At 34.2% G+C, this 18,940-nt stretch overlaps 2 long non-coding RNA genes and 5 other non-coding genes across 10 annotated transcripts; 6 read left to right on the forward strand and 1 right to left on the reverse strand.

Moving 5' to 3' along the window:
- Window positions 1–8,759: 8,759 nt before the first annotated feature.
- Window positions 8,760–11,254, reverse strand: LOC142644238 (uncharacterized). 2 transcript variants are annotated; one of them, XR_012845933.1, is made up of 3 exons: window positions 10,591–11,169; window positions 10,393–10,473; window positions 8,760–8,977 (listed from the first exon to the last, which is right to left on the reverse strand). It is a non-coding gene; the product is annotated as an uncharacterized LOC142644238 (long non-coding RNA). The 2 variants fall into 2 exon arrangements; XR_012845932.1 differs by having other exon boundaries at window positions 10,393–11,254.
- Window positions 11,255–14,899: 3,645 nt separating this feature from the next.
- Window positions 14,900–18,550, forward strand: LOC142609065 (uncharacterized). 3 transcript variants are annotated; one of them, XR_012839564.1, is made up of 3 exons: window positions 14,900–15,400; window positions 16,267–16,396; window positions 18,003–18,550. It is a non-coding gene; the product is annotated as an uncharacterized LOC142609065 (long non-coding RNA). The 3 variants fall into 3 exon arrangements; XR_012839565.1 differs by having other exon boundaries at window positions 14,900–15,251; XR_012839566.1 differs by having other exon boundaries at window positions 14,900–15,159; window positions 18,003–18,549.
- Window positions 16,454–16,533, forward strand: LOC142623022 (small nucleolar RNA Z223). The gene has a single exon (XR_012842047.1). It is a non-coding gene; the product is annotated as a small nucleolar RNA Z223 (small nucleolar RNA).
- On the forward strand, window positions 16,631–16,746 carry LOC142623031 (small nucleolar RNA Z278). Its single transcript, XR_012842055.1, has one exon. It is a non-coding gene; the product is annotated as a small nucleolar RNA Z278 (small nucleolar RNA).
- LOC142623030 (small nucleolar RNA Z278) lies at window positions 16,826–16,942 on the forward strand. The gene has a single exon (XR_012842054.1). It is a non-coding gene; the product is annotated as a small nucleolar RNA Z278 (small nucleolar RNA).
- Window positions 17,174–17,295, forward strand: LOC142623032 (small nucleolar RNA Z278). The gene has a single exon (XR_012842056.1). It is a non-coding gene; the product is annotated as a small nucleolar RNA Z278 (small nucleolar RNA).
- Window positions 17,441–17,543, forward strand: LOC142622986 (small nucleolar RNA snoR97). The gene has a single exon (XR_012842018.1). It is a non-coding gene; the product is annotated as a small nucleolar RNA snoR97 (small nucleolar RNA).
- Window positions 18,551–18,940: the final 390 nt, after the last annotated feature.

Consider the following 18,940-nt stretch of genomic DNA (forward strand, 5'->3'; position numbering starts at 1 on the left):
AGAAGGAAAATTTCTCTTTAATGATTTCACATGAGAGTTATTATCTATCTCAAAATTGTATAATTCATGCTTATCCCGAGTTAAAATATAACAACCATCTATAATATTTCCAGAACAGATAAACATTTTACCCTTTTTTATTACAACATTGTCTTTCAGGATAACACAATATCCATGTTTACCTAAACAAGTTGTAAAAATTAAATTCCTACGAACATTAGGTACATACAGACAGTCTTCCAATATTAAAACTTTAGATTCAAACATAAATTAAACACTCTAACAACTACAACTGGAATTCTGCTTTCTGGTCTTCAGGAACCCCAGCAAAGAATTGTAGATATGATTAATACAACCTGAATCCACACACCAGAAATCCATGGGATTCTATAGCAAACATATTTCAAGAAGGAATGAACTTTTCATACCCTCATTCTTGGCAGCTCTAAATTTTGGACAATTCTTCTTTCAATGTCCTTTCTCACCACAATAGAAACACTTTCCTTTGGTTTTCTTTCCTTTGTTGGCAACTCCTAAAGCAATTTGTTTACCATCTTGCTTGGTGAAGTCATTTTTCTTCTTCTTCTTACCCTTACCTTTCGATTTAGGTTGAGAAGTAGAAGCTTCAACTATATTGGCATCAACACTAGAAGTACCAAGGATGCCTTCCGTCGCTACTAACGCATTCATCAATTCAGACAATGAATAAATCTTTTTGTTCATATTATAATTTTATCTGAATGATTTGGTAGCGGTGGAACGCATCCTTGGTATTTCTAGTGTTGATGCCAATATGAATTGAGAGAATGAATAAATCTTTTTTTCATATAATAATTAAGTCTAAATTCCTTAAATGATTCCAGTAGTAACTGGAGTATCATATCCACTTGGGATTCTCCATCAATATCAGCACCTAAAACTTCCAGTGTATTCAGATTAGAGATCATCCTAAGACAATGCTCCCTCAACAAAGTACCTTCAGCCATTTTGGTATTATAAATTTGGCTCATAGTTTCTTTCCATGCAGAATGACCTTGCTCACCAAACATCTCCTTCAGACTTAGCATTATGTCCGAAGCTAGTTCTACATGATGGAAAAATACATGTTTGTATCGCATAGAAAACATAGGCAGCGAAAAATCAACGGATCTACTTCTTTCGCAATTGATAACATGTACTATGTAAATTTCAGAATATTAGAACAAGAGAGTGTACCTTGGTATGGTGAATTTCAAAACAAAGATTAGAAGTACACGGGAATACTTTTAATCTTCTCTCCAATTCCACTAATGCCCAAGAAGTGTGGTCTCTCAATCAGTTTCCAAGTAGAAAATAAAAGAGTGTCCAACACTCACATACACCATTTCATTCCTAATATAATCTTAATGAAAAAGCTTATGAAAATCCTTATGGAATTCTGTATGTCTCTCCTTATATATAACTGATTATATAATTGGGTTAGCCTTTTGGGCCATTCCAATTGGGTTCTAGTATGTGGCTTGGAGTGGGACCAAAAGGGAACAAATAAGACTCTAGCTCCAATGGGCTTTGGGCTTTTCTGTCAACTCTTGACAAGTCTAAAGTTACCATTAATTATATTCAATATCATTATATGAATATAATTGCACTCTAGGCCTTATTAATAAATTATATCTTAAGACCTTATTATATATGCAACCCCTTCATTAAAATATTCGTAGTAATACAAAGTTATAAATATAGACTGCCACTTTGAAGATTACTACATCTTAATCCTTGAGTACCCATTTTAATCCTTTATGTTATTCATTATATATTTATGAAATCCAATTTCATAAATATATACTTTAGTAACTCTTTACTAAAGTGGTTAGGCCCAACACTCTGAATAACCAAATCCATTAAACTTATCTCAAGGGAATTTTTTATATTTCCGTTAAGAGATTATGAATTCTATCTTGAGAATATATGTTCCATCAACACTAAATGCGGCTACCCAACATACTAAGGTTTTGATCGTGACTTATAGATCTCACTCCTGATATATCAAAGCAACTTACACCTTATGATCAAGTCAATTATTCTCTTAGGATTTAGAGTTGATGTAAATAGAAGTCATGAGATTTATTATTCATTTGACAATCATTAGGAGAATAATAAATCTCATAGCGGTCCAGTTTAATATGTCTTAATTCTTAAAACATATCAACATATAAACTAGAAGTCTCTACTTCCATGATCAAGACAAATCATCTTAGTTGATATGTTATAGTCTTCACAAATGAAATGTCCAATTTCATCACCGATTACGAACTAAAATTTTGAGTTTACAATGAACCTGTGGTTTATATCTTCTGTGACTTTTCACATAAATCACATACTATGCATCTCAAGGGCTAAGATAATGTCTCATTAGTTCATTTACAAATAGTCTCATATAATTAAATAATTTAATTATTTATGACATGCCAATAAATTGGATTTTAGGGCATAAACCCCAACACTACATCCTACATTTGATGCTGTAGAATATTTGAAATAGGTGCTAGGATATAGCACTTGATCATCTCATTAGATTTCTGCCAACGATCATATTATTATTTTTCCTTAAGAGGAGGATCTAATGATGGAAAGTTAGGACAAGGTTGAGTAAGCACATACTTGTGCTCTTCAGTTGTAAGAACAATGTCCAAATTTCTTTTTCAGTCAACATAGTTAGATCCAATCACTTTGTTTTGATTAAGAATAGCAACAAGTGAGCTAAAAAATGCCATGATTTAAATATGAAAATAATAAACATAAATATAATAAGAAAACCAGACATTATCAATTTAGCATAGAAACACATATTATGGAACCTTAATAAAACCATAACATAAAATATGCAACGACAACCCAATCTCATATTCAATATCCCTCAGCATAGAGTGAACATTAAATACTATGATTGATTGAGAACTATTCTCATTATTAGTGCTATCATGATAACTCTTATCAAACACTAATAATATGTCGTTTTACATTTAGCCTCTAAGTAATAATAGTAAGAACTCAGCATAAATGATACTATAATACTTAGTTTAGTGTATACCATTGTCTAGAATCATTTGTAGCCACATTTCATCTCTTTTAATAGGTTTATTTTGTAGTACCACGATACAAAACACCCTCCGCATGGAATGCAAAGCTCAAGGCTAAGACAAGGTATTTGATTAAACCACTATAAACCAGGTAATTCAATCTTGTAGCACCATGAAATAAATAATCTCCGCATGGAATGCTAAGCTCGAAGAAAAGAAAAAGAATATACTTCATACTACTATGAACCGACAATGAAAGCCGTGAGATCCAACCCTTGTATCTCTTTCCCACTAGATATTTGAAAATAAATATTTTTAATTGGAAATCATGTGTAATCTAATCACACACAGCCATGCATTTCATCCATGTGAAAACACTTAGAAAAATTCTAAATTCCCTTCTTTCGATCGATTGAATGTGCCCTACGATCGATCAAAAAAATTAAAAAATTCGTACCTAACAATCTGCTTAGCTCGATCAGTACTTGATTGCTGCTCGATCGAACGAAAAAGAAAATTTGATTGATTGACTAGTAATAGAATATCAATCGAATCAAACAGATTGGTCACTATTTCACTCGATCGATCAAATTCGTGAAACTTGAATTTTTCAGAATTTTTCCAAGGCAGTTTTCAACGGTTTTTCATGAACAAACAACTATCATATGAACAAAATAGATAGAATTTGTTATCAAAACTGAATTCCATTGATGCTATAGCCTTAAAGTTCAAATTAACATACTTAAACTCAAACTTAAACAACATCATAACATCAATATCAGTTTTTATTAAACAATAATTTCAACAACCATGCAGAAAATTAATTGCATAATCTTCTAACAACATGAAACTATTTTTTATAATTCCAAAACTCACAAAACATGTTATACAAATTTGAAATTGAAAACCTGGCTCTGATACCAACTATTGGAAAAATACATGTTTGTATCGCATACAAAACATACGCAGTGGAAAATTAACAGTTCTATTTCATTTGCAATTGATAATATGTACTATGTAAATTTTAGAATTCAAGAACAAGAGAGCGTACTTTGGTGCAGTGAAATTCAAAACAAAATATCAGAAGTACTTAGGAACACTTTTGATCTTTACTCCAATTCCACTTTACGCCCAAGAAGTGTGGTCTCTCAATCAGTTTCTAAGGGAGAATAAGAGATTGTCTTGCACTCATATACACACCATTTCACTATAGTGTCACTTCTTAAAATTCTGTATGTTTTTCCCTTTGTATCTAACTGATTATCTAATTAGGCTGGCCTTTTGGGCCTTTCCAATTGGGCTTTAGTATGTGGCTTAGAATGGGACCAAAAGGGAATAAATAAGACTCTAGCTCCAATGAGCCTTAGGTTTTTCTGTCAACTCTTAACAAGTCTAAAGTTACCATTAATTATATTTAATACCACTTTATAAATATAATTGCACTCTAGGCCTTATTAATAAATTATATCCTAAGACTTTATTGTATATGCGACCCATTCAAAAAATATTCGTAGTAATACAAAGTCATGAATATAGACTGTTACTTTGAAGATTACTATATCTTAATCCTTGAGTACCAAGTTTAGTCATTTATGTTATTCATCATATATTTATGAAATCCAATTTCATAAATATATACTTTAGTAATTCCTTACTAAGGTGGTTACGTCTAAAACTCTGAATAACCAAACCCATTAAACTTATCTCAAGGGAATATTTTGTATCTCCATTAAGAGATTACGAATTTCATCTTGAGAATATATGTTCCATCAACACTAAATGTTGCTGCCCAATATACCGAGGTTTTGCTCGTGACTTTAGATATCACTCCGGACATATCAAAGCAACCTACACCTTATGATTAGGTCCATTATTCTCTTAGGATTAAGAGTTCATGTAAATAGAAGTTGTGAGATTTATAATTCGTTTGACAGTTGTTAGGAGAATAATAAATCTCACAGCGTTCCAGTTCAATATCTTTTAACTCTTAAAACATATCAACACATCAACTAGAAGTATCCACTTCCATGATCAAGACAAATCATCTTAGTTGATATGTTATAATCTTCGCAGATAAAATGCCCAATTTCATCACCGACTATGAACTATAATTTTGAGTTTACAAAGAACTTGTGATCTATATCTTCTGTGTCTAAATCACATACTATGCATCTTATGAACTATATGATATTGTCCAAATATTCATGTTACCATTATTATAGATAATAACAAAATAACTTTATTAATCACAACATAATGTCATACATAATATCATACATAGTATCGTACAATAGGATTTAAGGGCAATAATCCTAATACCTTTAGCGGGGTAGGGAATGCCCTACACATAATCTCATCTGATGCTCCTTGCAGGTGCATAAAGGTTTTGAACGACTCTAGATGGTTGAATGGATCCCTCGACCCGTCGTATGTTTCTACTTGCGGCATTTGAAACTTCACTAGAAGGGGGAAGGATGTTACCTCAATGGTGAATGGGGAGTCGATTTGATGGACCAGCTCATCCAAGTTGGTAGATACTTGTCCCCTCATAGCATTCATCATCATGTCCATCTTCTCCTTCATCATCTGCATATCCTGGGCCATGCGTATCACATTGACTTCTATTTTAGAGGGACGGCTTGTGTCTTCCGGACCATCCCTTCTGCTAAGGACATTGCTCTCTTCCTGGTCTTCCCTCTCTTGCCAACCCTTGTAGGTAGGTGATTGCCATTTTGCTTGTCAACATCTCGTTTATCGTGTGGGCCTTCTTGGCGTCACTCATTCCTTTGGTTCAACTGTTGTTCCAAATCCTGGTTATGCTAGGTGAGTCACTCTACCATTGTAGCCAGGTTTTGCACTTGTCTTTCCAGGGCGTTGGATGGATTCCCTGTTTCCTAGTTGATGGTAGCCATTGAACGCGTCTAGATCACGCAACTCTTTCATCTTAGAATAGTATTTTTCCCATAGACGGCGCCAACTGATGATGTGTTGAAATTGTTAGTGAGTTGTAGGCTCTAAAGCACTCCAATAGGTACCTGTGGAATAAGAACAAATGGACCAAACAACGGCATCGGTGTGGGGCCGGCCAAGAACCCTCCAAAGGTCAAGTTGGTAGATACTTGTCCCCTCATAGCATTCATCATCATGTCCATCTTCTCCTTCATCATCTGCATATCCTGGGCCATGCGTATCACATTGACTTCTATTTTAGAGGGACGGCTTGTGTCTTCCGGACCATCCCTTCTGCTAAGGACGTTGCTCTCTTCCTGGTCTTCCCTCTCTTACCAACCCCTGTAGGTAGGTGATTGCCATTTTGCTCGTCAACATCTCGTTTATCGTGTGGGCCTTCTTGGCGTCACTCATTCCTTTGGTTCAACTGTTGTTCCAAATCCTGGTTATGCTAGGTGAGTCACTCTACCATTGTAGCCAGGTTTTGCACTTGTCTTTCCAGGGCGTTGGGTGGATTCCCTGTTTTCTAGTTGATGGTAGCCATTGAACGCGTCTAGATCACGCAACTCTTTCATCTTAGAATAGTCTTTTTCCCATAGACGGCGCCAACTGATGATGTGTTGAAATTGTTAGTGAGTTGTAGGCTCTAAAGCACTCCAATAGGTACCTGTGGAATAAGAACAAATGGACCAAACAACGGCATCGGTGTGGTGTCGGCCAAGAACCCTCCAAAGGTCAAGTTAGTGAATGAGAAATCTCTAAGAACTCTATAGTGAGAAAGCTAAGAATTTTCTACTTACCTTATGAAAGAAGAGGACTGGTCCTTATATAGTGGTGAATAGTGAATCAAGATCCCTCAGAAGTAGGGATCTTTCTTTGTAAAGGGTATTTGGTATTAGGGTTTCCATGATTATAAGGTGTCTTTTCTATGATAAAGACACATGGGCGTGATATGGCCTTGGTACAAGATGCGCAAGATATTTCCCTGTAGGAGTATTTGTAGGGACAACGCAAGGAAACGTAGGATCCGTAGGTTTCTCCATCCCGTCGGTCTTTTGGTCAATCGTCGCTTCAGCTTTCCCGTTGGTATAGGACGCGTCCATCGGCTTTGGGGTCATCCGTGATTATAGGGTGCCATTTCTCTTTCACTCTCACCAATCCCCTACCATCTTCTTCTTTTAGAGACAACTTCGTTTTCTTGATTTTTTTTTTTGAGATAATTACAAGGTGTTACTAACTTCGCAGCTCGAACACTTTCTTCCTTAAATCACACACTTTGTACATAAGAAGGTGCCAATTAAATTACAAGACTCTTGGCAAAAACACTAACTTTGACACTTTTGGCTTGTACCATCACACCTCTCTCCACCACTCACTCATATTCTTTACTATGATACTTTTGTATTAATTATCATATTTTACTTGCTTTGCATTATGTTTGTAAATATGGTTAGCCATAGCTTGAAGAAGCTATAATGTTGGAGTCCCATGCCCAGCCATAAGGGGAATGTTAGACATGACTGATATTCGGCAAAGTGAAGCTCTAGATGTCTATTTCAACCTAGGAAGTAGGAACTCCACGTACGTGACAGCAGCTACAAAACTTATTTTCAACATCTTTCTCTTGTACTGTTGAGTTCTTATTAATTTTGTGTCATTTCTGGATGTATGAGGTTGTTAAGGATGAGTGTACTCTTCATTGAATAAGTGAAGTCAATATTAAACATCAAAGACTACTGGTAAATGAGTAATACTTTGCATCTGTACCAGTCGAGTTATCACAGAACGAGTTTGATTGCTACTAAACGAAATTTGTTTTTGTTAAATGGGTTGCTTCATTGCTAAATGAGGCTTTCACTGACTGACTATAGTCCATATATAGCTGAACAGCCCACCCCAAGCTGCTAGATGTCGAACATTAAAACTTAACATCATACATGCCACTACAAAAAAAGAGTCTACTAGCGAGGATAGAATACCCTCGAAAAATTCAAATATCGTCGCAAAAGGTTATTAGCGAGGGCATATGGCCCTCGAAGGCAGTCGTATTTGCCCTTGTTGCTAAAAGAGATTTTGCGACTAGACCTTCGCAAATAGATAATTTACGAGGGCAATCTACCATCGTTTCTGAACAAATCCTTCCTCACAAATATATTACCAAACGACGAGAAAAGTCGACGACTTATTTTTAGCGAGGGGAAGCAGTCGTCGTTAACAACTATTTGTGAGGACCTTTATACTCTCGCAATTAGTTATTTGCGAATTCCAAATTGACAACATACTTTTTAGTGACAAATAATAGCATCGCTAAAATTTATTTGTGAGGACTTTTAACCCCTCGTAACTTATTTTTAGCGAGAGAAATTAGTCATCGTTAATAACTATTTGTGAGAACCTTTATACCCTCGTAATTAGTTATTTGTGAGGAATTTTAACCCCTCGCATTTAGTTAGGAATAATAGTGACGACATTAAGCTGTCACTTAAAATGTTTTTGCAAGGGGTTAAGAGGCGTTGCTATTCTATAAATTGTGAGGGACTTTGTTGTCACTATAAAGTTATTTATGACCAAATTTTAATGTAATCAGTGATAATATTTTATATAATTTTTGAAATATATTTTATTATTTATTTATTTATAATTTACTTTATATTATTTTTGTTTAACTATCATATTACAATAGTACAATAATTACTAAAAATTGATACGATAGTACAATAATTACTCAAAATTGGTACGATAGTACAATAATTACTCAAAATTGGTCCATCAAAAGATAAAAATTCATATAAGTTCAAACTTTAAAATATAGAATATACAAAGAAATCCTGAAATTAAACCTTGTTTTAAACTTAAACAACTAGAATTATGCCAAGATCTATATTAGTCTTCCTCTGAGTCACCTTCCAAGCTGTTAAAACCTCCTTGTCATTGTTTGAGTTGTCTTCTTCATCTCTGCTAGTACCATCCTTAAAATAAATAAAGAATAAAAAAAAGCATTAAACATGAGTTAAAATGAAACAATTAAAGTGAATTTGTACGCATATTACTATATCAAATCTAATCATAAAATAATATATCATAAACAACACTAATAACTTTTTTTTTTAATTTAACAACGATAATAACTTAATTTGATTACTTAAACCACTATCAAAATTAAATATAAATTAAAATAATATAACAATTCCAGATTTATGTGCAACAGTCAACAAGACCCTCTACACAATCCAAAGCTTGAAGTCAGGAAAAATATATTTTGGCCCTTGAAGTTAACAAAAGTGAAACTTCAAGTCCAAACCTAGCCACTGGTTACAACAGGTTCACCCAATGCAAACCTTGGCCAATACTGTTAATTATCAAATTGCAATTTTTGTGAATCAAAGTGAATTGGTAGCTAGCTGGCTATTTGCAAATCTCCGTACGAATCTCGCATGCAAATCAAAAGCAGGCCAAAAGGGTTATCAAAGAATCAATGCCATCACTCATCAGATCAGACCCAAAATCCCAGGCAAGGTTGAAGCTTGTAAGCAACTAGCCAAGTATGGGAATTCTAGGTCTCTCAAGGAACACATTACAAAATAATTCATTTCAAAACCATTTACATAGTTCATAACAAACAGGCTGTTTTCTGTGAATTTCCCTTCCAAATTTTTTTTATAATGCAACTTTAGTAACATTTTAAAGCTTATTTATTACCCAAAAAAAAAAAATGCTAACTGCATAGAAATATTTGTTTCTATTCAAATCCTCACCCATCTCTAAATTAGCTAGAATGAGAATTACGCGTTGTGCTATGACAAAACAATTACAATAAGACTGTCCTAATTAGCAATTGATTATGCCAATTACAATATTCATATTCCTCACAACAATGATAATACCATAGTAAAAACTAATGTGTGACATATTTGAATTCAATTTTTATGTTTTCCCCCACTGATTATGAAAACAGCTACAAAAGTTATTCACTTGTTTAAGACACACGCAACCTATTTTACCAAAGCTGACAAACTTCCATCAATTACAACTTGCCACCCCAACATATTATCAAAAGAACGTAATTTTTTACTGTAAACTTAACATTGGTTACTAGAAGTAAATTTATGTAAACTAACTTTATTTCAACACTAATCGCCTCAAGGATTCATATTTCTACAAATAACAACTTATCAACTAAACAATATTATTCAGGGTTTTACTAATGTGTGAAATGTGTTTTGGCTCAAAATGGTAATAATGTGGTTTAAGTCACCATAGTGACATAAAACATTAACTGTGTACAAGTCATAGTCCATAGGAACACTGTGAAGCACAGGATTCACAAACAAACAAATAAAACAAACATGAATAAACTCAAAGCAGTAATCAAAACGTGACATACCGATCTGCATTATACGAAGATGACCTCTTCAAATTTGGAACCTCCACATCTTTCTTGTATCTGAAAGCTTATTCAAAGATCCTATAACCATATACAAAACCCATTAAAAATAAAATATAAACCATAAATTAGATATTGAAAAAAAAATACTCACTCTAGCTAGTCAGACACCAAGAAGGAAGGCGTAAAAGGAAAAACCCTGTGGTGTGGTGTGTGCTATGCAAACCCATCAAAGCACGATCCTAGGAAACCCATACCCACCACCATGGCAACCCTCTACCACCACCATGAACCTAACCACCCATACACACGACCAAAAGCCATCACCAAAACTACTAGACCATTAACCCCGTGCCGATCTCACAAGCAAACCACAAAACACACGGCCAAAACAACCCATACCCACGGCCAAAAGCCATCACCAAAACTATTAGACCATCAGCCCCACGCCGGTCTCGCAAGCAACCCGATAGACCCACGCCAATCTCGCAAGCAAATCATCAGACCCACAACCAAAACCCATTACCAAAACTACCAGACCATCAGATCCTCGCCGATATTGCAAGCAAACCACTAGACCCACACCAACATCACCACAAAAAATCACCCAAAAAAGCACCACTACCACCGTGAGATAGAGAGTGAGGGCTGAATGAGAGACAGAGACAGAGACAGAGATAGAGGAAGAGGAAGAGAGAGGCTGGGTTTGAGATGAGCTATGGAGAGAGAGAAAGGGGATGTGAGGCTGTGAAGAGAGATATTTTGGGATTAAAATGTACTAGAATTTTTAGAACAGTGGCACTATGGCAAATTTTTTTTACAAGTTTACATGTTTAGCATTCTGGCTGCTGTGCTCCTTTGGTCCTCATATGCTAAATTTTCCTTACATTTGACGCATTCTATGTTAATTGTGAATGCTCTTATTTATTATTATATTTTAACTTATAGATATGCCCAGTTTTGAGAATAGATGCATATATATTTTTATTATATTAAGGTAAAGATATCATTTACCTTTCTCAAAGAAAATATATATCATTTGCCTCATGATATATATACATAGGCAATTGTAGATGTACACAAGTTAAATTTTGCCAAAGAAATAGATATACAACATGTTTATTTAGAAGGGGACTATCTTTCAACATAATCTATGGTTTGAAGTATTTAAAGTCCATCTTATTTATACTTTTTTCGATGAGAGAGTATCAATCTTATTTATACTTGACTTAAATAAAAAGATATAAATACTTGGCAAACTCATTAATCCAAGATTTTAATCACAAAATGTCGTAAAGTCCAAAATTTATTGATGACATTATTAGTAGTTGCACACACTATGTAACAAGTTTTGGACTTCCAATATAAGTACTTGTACTACTATTTTTTATGTTCCTATAATCAAAACTTGTTATGTATTTATTTAACTTTCTTTATAAAATAACTAAAGTTTTTAATTGAAAAAAAATCAAATATATGGCATATCATGATTGGTGAAATTAACTTTAGTTTGTTTATTTTTCTAATTTTTTTTTTTAAAAAGAACTTTAATTGACATGTAATGTTTTACTATTTCTTCTGATGTTATTTTTGGTCTTCCTCAGCCTTTTTTTTATTGCTCAACTTGAATCAACTTTCTCTTTTTTACTAATGCATAAGCTACCCACATATGAACTTGATCAAAGCATCTCAATTCACTCTCCCTCATTTTTTTTTCATCACTAGGGGCCTGACCATATTCAAGACCTAATTTTGATTGCCCCTTTAAAATGTGTGCAACATAGATTAAGCAAGACACTTGCCCAATCTTGAGGACATATGTCCCATGATCTCATACATGTTGTGAGCCCCATATCCTACTTAAACGATGGTATTTGGGCCCCCAATTAATTTGTATGTGGGCTTTGTCACAATCCTACCAATTGGGCTTTGAGCTTCACCTGGTTTGCCTTCTCCTAGCCTTAATGCATCTCCCTCACCGTGTTTTCCCTTCGTTCCCCTGTGTTTCCCAGTATACTCCTTCTATATCTCTTTTCTCATAATGTTTTCCCAACCCTAATCCTTTACCCACTTCTTCCTCTTATAGTCTCTTGTTAGTAAGGTAATCATCATTATTTTCCCCACTTCACACATATTCTCATGTTCATCAGAATCCCAAGGGATCCTTATGTCTTTAGAGGATTCCCTTGGTACTTGTTCCAGACGTCAAAGAGTGTTCGGTGGTGAACTTCCCCAATGACATAGCCAGCCCTTGGTCACCGACCTGGCCATGTTCATGCCCTATGCTCACTTCCCTCATTGCCCGTCAATATTTAGGCCGATCACCTAAAACTCCCTTAGGGTGGTGTCCCTTTGCCTTACCCAAACCTTAGGATTGGGCTTACTATGATAAGGTTCGGGGTCAACTCCCCCTATGCGTGCCATAGCGAATTGTTCCAATGGGCCTTGGGCCTTATTTTGGGTTCTAATTAAGTGGGCCTGCGTGGGCCTTTTGGGCCCAAACCCCCTACACATGCATTTAGAATAATACATGTGCTTATATATAAATAGTTTTGATTTTAGAGGGGGAAAATGTCCTTACTTTAATTTTTTTTTTTAAACCCATGACTAGCGAGGGTTAATGTTGAGATAAAATAAAAATCTCAATGTGTGAGGGCTACCTTGGTCAGTCTTATGTGTGATCCATGGGATGCCTACTAGTATCCTATCGTTAAAAGAGATTTTTCAAAAATCAAGGGGAAGAAAATGGATTTTAATTTCATTACTTGTTTTTGAGAGAGAGAGAGAGAGATATTAATCTATAATTGGTGATTTAATTTGTAACATTTTTTTTTGAAACATTTTAGGGTTTCAATTGGGTTAGGTTGCTATTGGTCTTGTATTTTGGAAGTCTTGATAGAAATGAAAAGGAAAAATGCATTAATGGTTCTAAAAAATGTTCACAATATAATATGAAAATGATTATGATCGATAAACTTTAACAACCTAATTATGAATGTTTAAATTTCTTTTTTGTGATAGGTAACATGTCAATTTGTAATCCTATAGTAAATTTGTGTTATTCTTAGTATCAATAATAATAATAAAAAAGGTAAACAACCATTATATATACACACACACACACCTACACATATATAAATACATACATATACACATACACACATATAATTTTATAAAATTTTGAGCATTTTATAATAGGGGACAATGCCTTTTTTCTTAGGAGTAAATTTTTGAGCCTTTGTGGTGGGGACCTTAGGCTAGCCCTGCAAGGGCATGGGTCTACAATTTGATAGTTTTGAAAATGGCACCAAATTCAAAGTCCAACCATTGGATGGGAAGAGCACGGTAAATAATGGATATTGGTGAAATTAGGGTGTGATTAGATGGTTTGATTGTGAGAGTGGACCGATCAAAGTATGGGCACATGACATGTAGCCTTTATGTGCCAATTTAGATTCCAATTCTTACCATTGGATTTGCATAGCATGTTAAAATACTAGTGTTGATGAAATTTAAGCTCAATTGAACAACCAAATCGAGCTCAAATTACACCATTTTTACATATAAGCAAGCCCATAATTTGTTTTAATATTTAATAGCTGAACTATATTGTTATTTTATAGTATTTGATATAGCTCATTGTGTAGATTTCATATTGTTCTTTTAACATATGACATATTGAAGGGGATAAAAATAGTAAATGGACGGAGATAATGAGGACGGATAGACGCCGTAAGTGAACTCGGCTATGACGGTTAAGTATTGCTTAATATCCGTCTTGTATAAATTAATTGTGGATTCCACGTGGCATGTCGTTTGATATATTTCAGATGAGCTTTTGCTTTATCCCCACGCAAACGTGCATACTTGGACTTCTTGCGACACACGTTTGGGAAGACTCCTATATGGAAAGGAACTTGGGAAGGAAGTTGTATCCTAAAAGAAAGGTAATTCTACTCAATATAAATACCCCAGAAACCCTAGGTACGAAGGTACGCACAATATTCTTAACTCTGGCACTCTAGGGTTAAAGAAAAAAGATTCTAACTTGACCTTCGGAGGGTATTCGGCCGACACCACACCGGTGCTCTCTTCCAGGTCCTTTGTTTTCTTTTTGCAGGTATTGCTTTCGTTTGAGGAGCGCTTGCAACTCACTGGTGATATTTTCGGCATCATCACATATAATCTTTTTTACTATCTAATTTTGGGGAGCTATTCAATTTATGAATTATATCTAATTTATTTCATTAATTAACCTGTGTATTTCATATACATACTCCTATTTATTCTTGTTTATTATAAAACATTATACTTATTGTTTAAACTTTAAACCTTATAAACTTCAAACCACATGCCACTACATATATTCTAAAATTTAAATTAACAAAAAAAAGTTTCTTATAACACGCAATTTCTTATAAAACTTTATACCTTAGGGCCACATGTCCATCAATTTCCCTTTCCCTCTAAATTTTTTACTTTTCCCTCTAAGACTCCATACTCCAAACTCCCTCGGAACACAATTCCCCTTTCCCTCTAAATTTTTTTCACTTTTCCCTCTAACACTCTCAACTCACGCCAACTGACAACACGCAACTACGCGGCAAGACACCCAAAAAAAAACAAAAGAGAAAAGCGACTAAAGATCAAGACAATTGAAAAAAAGAATACCTAACTTTCTAAGTGAGACTTGGGAGAGTGATAGGCTGGGCAGCGGCAGCAGAGCAATAGCAGAAGCAGGAATTGGAACCCCACAGATCGGTTAATGTGTGAACAATTCAATTGCATATATACAAATTTGGGCTTTGTTTCTTCTTTTCTTTAATGCCAATTCTTGTTGTAATTGGCATCTTGGTGGGGTAATTATGTACTTTTTCCTTTTTAGTTAAGATGTTATAATGATAGATAAGGCTATTGGTTTTGAGATCCAATCTCTATCTCTCTCCTTAGTTATTTGTTTTCTGGTTAATTTTTGCTCTCTAGAATTATTGGTTTTCAACTGGAATTGGTATTTTCTTAAAGCATCAATTGTAAATTTTTATTGTTAGTTAAGAGTAAAGCTAGTTTTTATTTTTTTATTTTTACTAACGAAAGTTGGTAGCATCTGGTCCTTTGTCTATGCACTGGTTCTTTTATTGTTTGAATGTAATAGTCAATACATTCTTTTTCTTTTTAGTACCATCTATAACTCAGTTTATTTTTTCCTTTTATCTCCTTGCTAAATAATTTGAAAGAATGATTATAAAAGAAATCTTTTGTGTGCTGCTGTATTGGTGGTGCAGAGAGAAATAGACAATTTGGCATGGTTGATCTGTGTAGTTGCTTAAGGCCTAACTGACTGAAAATCTGTGGTTTCTAATATTAAAATACTAGACTCTTTTTTAAAATTTTAAAATGTAAAATTTTATAAAATGTAATAATGACTATTGGTTTTAAAAATGTTCACAATATAATGTAATAATGACTGTAATTGATAAAATTCAACAACTTAATTTATTTGTGTTTGAATTAATTTTTTATGTGATTGGTGACATGTTAGTTAAATTTAAACTTAAACCTATAGTAAAATTTGTAGTATTTTTAACATCACTTAAAAAAAAAAAGTACTAATTATTTTAAAAATATTATATTTTTATAAAATTTTGGGCCTTTACAAATGAAAATGGGGCCTTTTTTTAGTAGGGAATTTTTTTTTTGGTTGTGGGGCCTTAGGCCTAGGCCTAAGTTGCCTAGGCCTTGAGCCGGCACTGTTTGTGTGTTCTGTCACACTATTTTACTTTCACAGTGCAGACATATAATATCAGCTAGCAGTAAAAAGAAGACATTCATCATTTTGTCTTTTGGATGCTTATATGGTTTACTTGATTATTGTAGGCTGTACTTTGCCAAACTTGGGCTTGGATCCCCTACAAAAGACTATTATGTGCAAGTTGACACAGGAAGTTACATTCTATGGGTGAATTGTGTTGGCTGCAAGAGCTGTCCAAAGAAAACCGGTCTTGGTGTATGTGATTCTCTCAATTACATTTTTCAATTTAGCAAAATGTGAGGTTTGTTGATAAATTGGCAGTGAGCTTTAAATGCCAGTTCTGCTTTAGAAAATTCTTGATTGATAGAGCTGTTTTATGATCTGAGCCATTAAATACATAATACACCGTTAAAATATCTTGTTTAAAAACTTTTTCTGAAATTTGTATAACTTCTTGTTTTTAAATCTATTATTTCCCAACTGATAGATTTCGATGATGATTTTTCCATGTTTTTGAGGTTAGTTTGCTTCAAGCCCCTGCTTACAGGGAGAACCTACTTAAGGCTGCTATATCGTAGTATGAAATTTCTGGATTATTCTGAGACTTTTATTAAAAAAAATTTCAGTCTTGACCAAACTACCTATTTTTTTAGTGTAGTTTTTATGCTTTTAAAGATTAAAGATGCCTATGATGATCCAATCCACCTTGTTGAGGTGTTGTGGAGCCGAGATCCTGCCTAGCAGGGTGAACCTACTTGGTGAAGCTACACTTAATAGGAAAGTAATGGATTTAACTGAGGCTATAATTATATGTGAAATTAGTTTTTATTTTATGTCCCTTGTCTTAGTATTTGTGATAGATGTGTTTAGTGTAATATATTGTGATTCCCTTGACCTATGTAACCTTTTTGATATTGATGTTCAATTCTCCATTGTTATTGTGTTTTGGAATTGTGTTTGTTATTTGGGTTATTACTTCATGTTAAAACGTTTAGGCTGCCTTCAAGTTTTGTGTTTCATAAAATATAATCAGCCTATGATGTTTTTCAATCCAACTTGTTTGAGGGGCGTTAGATCCCAAGACCCTGTTTTACAGGGAGAACCTACTTGGTGTATCTGCATTTTCCTTTGACTGAAACAATGTAAACTGAGGCGCTTGTTGAATTACTGTCTCCTTGTTTTCTTATTCAGCATTGTCTTTGAATGTCTAATTTACTGCTTAGAGTTTATGAAATCTACTACATGGAAGCATAGCATTGTCGTTCTGTTTGTTATATATTGAGTTTTAACTATACTCATACCCTGTTGTGGGTATAGAGTCTGAAAAACTCAGACATTGTGTGTTGTCATCAGCTTCTTCTCCCCATTTACGAGATTGGAGTTAAATAACAGCACTACATTCCAATTCTCTATTGAACCTAACTGTTATTTACATTAATACAAAATTTTGGTAAATTAATTTTCCTAAATGGTTTTCTTCAATCATAAAACTGGTGAATGGACTGTTCAATTATTATAGGAGGAATCAGTTTCTTGCCAATTATTCAGTTGTTACTTTTTGATTATTAATACTTTGTGATTCACACTTGTACTAGAGAAATAACAAGAAAAGGCAACATATAAATGTCAACTGAAAAAGAGAGTGAGAGGGCATCCCAAAACCATATAAATTTCAACTGAAAACTTTATCAAGACATTCACGTACTAACTGTACATAATAATAAACTGGAATTTGTTCTTATGAAAATTGAACGTGCTTCTGTTTTGTGTGAGCTCATGCAGTTGTTTAAGGCATTTAGTTGATTAAAAATGAGTACATGACAGACAATAACTAAGATTGGACGATGACTGCATTTTGCAGTTGACGATGAAAACATTATCATTGGATCTGCCAACATCAATCAGAGGTCAATGGATGGTGCCCAGGATACAGAGATTGCCATGGGAGCCTATCAACCATTCCACCTATCCACTAGTTAGCCAGTCAGGGGACAAATCCATGGCTTCCGGATGGCATTGTGGTACGAGCACTTAGACATGCTAGATAACTCCTTTCTCCATCCAGAAAGTGTGGAATGTGTCCAAAGAGTGAACCAAATTGCCAGAAAGTATTGGGACCTCTACTCTAGTGAGACACATGAAAAAGGAGAGGTCAAAGAGCTACCTGGGATAGAATTCTTCCCAGACACAGGCTAAAGTTCTTGGATCCAAGTTTGAATTACTGCCTCCAATTCTCACCACTTAATTGCTTTGCACTGATTTTAAAACTGAGTTTTTTTTTTTTCCCCCAGTATTATGAGTGATTGGCAATCACTGATTGCTATATGTGTTGTGGATATGTAAATAACATTTTTACTATAGTCTAGCTCATGCAACTTTCCAAAGAAGTGATTATGTAGTTCTTGTAGTGGTTAATTACACAGATAGAAAATGATGGATAAATTAGAATTATGAAGTTCAAAGTCAAGCTAAGTCCGAAGGTTTCAAAGAATTTGAGCAAAACATCTATAAGTTGGTGGCCTAATTGAAAACCAGAGATGAAAAACAAGATATTATGAATTTTAATAGGCATAATTTTGAATACAAATTTTCTATCACTTTATGTTTCACCAGTCAGTATATTTTTTGAATTTTAGAATAACTTTTATCTCCAAATAAAATTAATATTTTAATGATTTTTTGCAAAGGTCAATCGTGACCCTTGCAAATAATTTAGTATTAATAAGGGCATGTTTTTAACCCACACAAAATTAAACTTTTTGCGAGGGATTTTTATTGTTCCTCGGAAATAATTTGGTG

The sequence above is a fragment of the Castanea sativa genome, chromosome 1 (assembly GCF_040712315.1).
Source record: "Castanea sativa cultivar Marrone di Chiusa Pesio chromosome 1, ASM4071231v1".
Lineage (NCBI taxonomy): Eukaryota > Viridiplantae > Streptophyta > Magnoliopsida > Fagales > Fagaceae > Castanea > Castanea sativa.